The sequence below is a fragment of the Centrocercus urophasianus genome, unplaced genomic scaffold (genome assembly GCF_019232065.1).
Source record: "Centrocercus urophasianus isolate 14NV4802_14NV808 unplaced genomic scaffold, USGS_Curo_1.0 seq_31, whole genome shotgun sequence".
Lineage (NCBI taxonomy): Eukaryota > Metazoa > Chordata > Aves > Galliformes > Phasianidae > Centrocercus > Centrocercus urophasianus.
This window is the reverse complement of record NW_024884878.1, coordinates 2460847-2463893: the sequence shown is the minus strand read 5'-3', so window position 1 is coordinate 2463893 and position 3047 is coordinate 2460847.

Sequence of the window (3047 nt, the reverse complement as noted above, 5' to 3'; positions counted from 1 at the left end):
AAAGAAGGAAGGAAAGAAGGAAAGAAAGAGGAAAGAAAGAAGGAAGGAAAGAGAAAGAGAGAGAGAAAGAGAGAGAGAAAGAGAGAAAGAGAGAGAGAAAGAAAGAGAAGGAGAGAGAGAAAGAAAGAGAGAGAGAGAGAAAGAGAGAGAGAAAGAAAGAGAGAGAGAGAGAGAAAGAGAGAGAGAAAGAAATGAAAGAAATGCCTTCACAAGAGCTTGTTTCTGGGTGTAAGGTAAGGAAGCTTGCTAATGTGAAAGCTGACAGAAAGCAGCGTGCTTATCTTTTGTAGGGATAAACTAGACACTTTCTGCTAGTTGAAGATGAGTAGGTTTAAGAAAATAATTAACATCTACACGGTGGATATCTTGAAATGAGAGGAAGAAAAAGGAAAGGAAAAAGTAAAGGGAAAACTGCATATTTGTGCAACCCATTTGTTTTCCACCCACCACTTTTTGAACAGCCTGTGTACTCTCCGGTGCAATAATCAGGAACACCTCTGGTAAGGACTGGAGTGACACAGTTTTGCAAAATAGAGTGAGGGAAACTATGTGAATACACCATACCCTCTCTACCACTTGTTTTTCCTCCTTCCAGAACCTCTCTCAGATTCATCTTCAGCAGGAAATGTTCCCTCTCTGTGGTCACTGAAATATATTATGTGAGACAGAATTTAGAGGTGTTGGCTGTGACTAGAATTTTTATCAGAATAGTCACATGTTCTTGCTTGAAACGGTGGCAATCTGAGTAGCCAAAGAGTGTTACATCCTTTTGGTAAATGGAATAGCAGACAGATTAAAAAAAATTCTTTAAGACTTTGCAGAACATTAGTAAAAGAGAATAGTTTCATGATAATTGAATCTCACTCAAGCACTTTGCTCCCAAGATCTTAAAATGGCAGAGTGGGACAAAATTTGGCATGCTAAAATCTGTTAGCAAAAATGCTAGGGGAAGAGCTAGCCTTTCAAATCCCTGCTTTTCCTCCTTATCTTGTGACATAATCAACCCTCTAAATGAACTTGGAATTTGGGTGATTAGCATTCACATACAACAGCAGTCATTAACAAGGTTTAATGATTATGCTGACTGTATTCAGTAAGTTGTAAGACTTACCTGGTCCTGGAGTGTTTCCTCTCCAGTGCTTCTTTTTTTCCTTTCATTAAGTGCCCCTATTATTTTATTTTCTGAGTCCCAGGAAAAGGCGTACAGAATTAAAGTGTTAGATGAAAAGCTTTCATTCTGGTAAGTGCTTAAGGGTAAGCTCACATAAACACTGGGAGAAAATAGAAATAACTCATTTCCATTCCTTTATTTCTGAGGAGTGACTGATTTCTCTGTCAACAGCTTAACAAAGCTGGACCAAAAGTTGTTCCTCAAGTGAATAATAATGAGAAAAGAATGTGAATTGAGGAATCTTGTGCAATATATTGGCCTTTTCTTCAAATCAGGTAGCTTTTACACTAAAATGAAATAGAGGCTTGGCCCAAATAAGTCAGTGAAAACCTCCTGGCTTTGTGTTGGGTCTTAAAAGTGCCACCCTTTTACTGGAAGTGGAGGAAAGAAGCTGCTGCTCTTTTCTATCTCATTAACTCTTCTTATAAAACACCATTTTCACTGTGAAGTTTTCTTTGTCCTTCTAGTGATGATTTTAAGGATCTACAGTGTAACAATATGCAACCAGAGAGTGCAGCAGAGATTTATTTTCTTCCTTCGAACAAGCAGCATCTCACCTCAAAGACGCCCCTCAGGCTTACAGGCTACCCATGAGGAGCTGTGACAGTGCTCATAAATCAACCCAGAAATTAGTAACAATATGTAGCATTACAGATACTATGAATGTTGTTTCTGTCAGATCACTGCCCTCAATATCCTACAGTCCACACTACTGTCCAGCAGAACGACTCTGTAATCTTCACAACAGCAAGACGGCAAGATGAATGCAGCGTATCATGTATAATATTTTAATACTTCTTTTCTTACTCTTAGACGAACAAAATAAGGCCACTGATATGTGTCTCAAGTATACAAATTTCCAACGAGGGAAAAGTCAATAGAGAAAGCAACCTGATCTAAGACTTCAGACAGGTGAAGTAAGCGAAAAACAAGACAAGGAATTACCTCATTGCGGATGATGATTCCGATGGTGTAGACAAGGTCGGTCATAAGCTGTTTTGTTGCAATCAGACAACAGGCAACCAAGAGATGCAAGATCCCTCATCCTCCAATTTCAGGTACTCCAGACAGACCACCTGAACACATACATTTTGACACCTGAGAGTGTGAGAGCCTGAGAGGCAGAATTTTTCTGCTTAAGGCTTTTGTATAATAAAATCAGTTTCCTCCTCCGTAAAAACATGCATTAAATTTTGTGTTATATTTTGTAACATTAATTTTGAGCAGAAATTCTGTGGCACTTAGGGACATGGTTTAGTGGTGAACATAGTAGTGTAAGGTTGGTTATGGGCAGACGATCTTTGGAGACTTTTCCATCCTGATTCTTCAGTTTTATGGCAGGAAGGAACATACAGCACTTTGTGAAGACATCCAAAGGATCGCTGGGAACGTGTGGTAAAGATGACTTTACAGTGGTGAATATAAATCGCAGAAACTCAAGCCTCAAAATCCCAGACAGGGGTAGCCAGAGGAACCTGTGGCAGCCACTGAAGCTGTCAGTCTTGACCTAGAAATAAAACACAAGAGTCAGTTCCCTGGGACACAAAACAGGATGGAAAAAGAAACCCTCCCAGTCACCTGTGGGGACAAAAGCTATGCACAGCTTACTTCTGACAGGAAAAGCTATTTGGCTGTAAAGATGATCGGTGTTTGGAGGGTTACCCTGAGCCAGCGGTAGCTTCTCCAGGGCTCAGCAAGAGGCTCCAGTTCTTTTGATCATAACTACCCAAATCCAAAGAGCAGACCACAACAGTGCAACATGAAGTACAGCAAGAAGCCCTGCGTGGAAGTACAGCTTTCCCTCGAATCCAGGGGAACATTAAAAAGTATCACAGCATTTCATCCAAAAAACAAATTACAGCTTCTTTTTGACCAC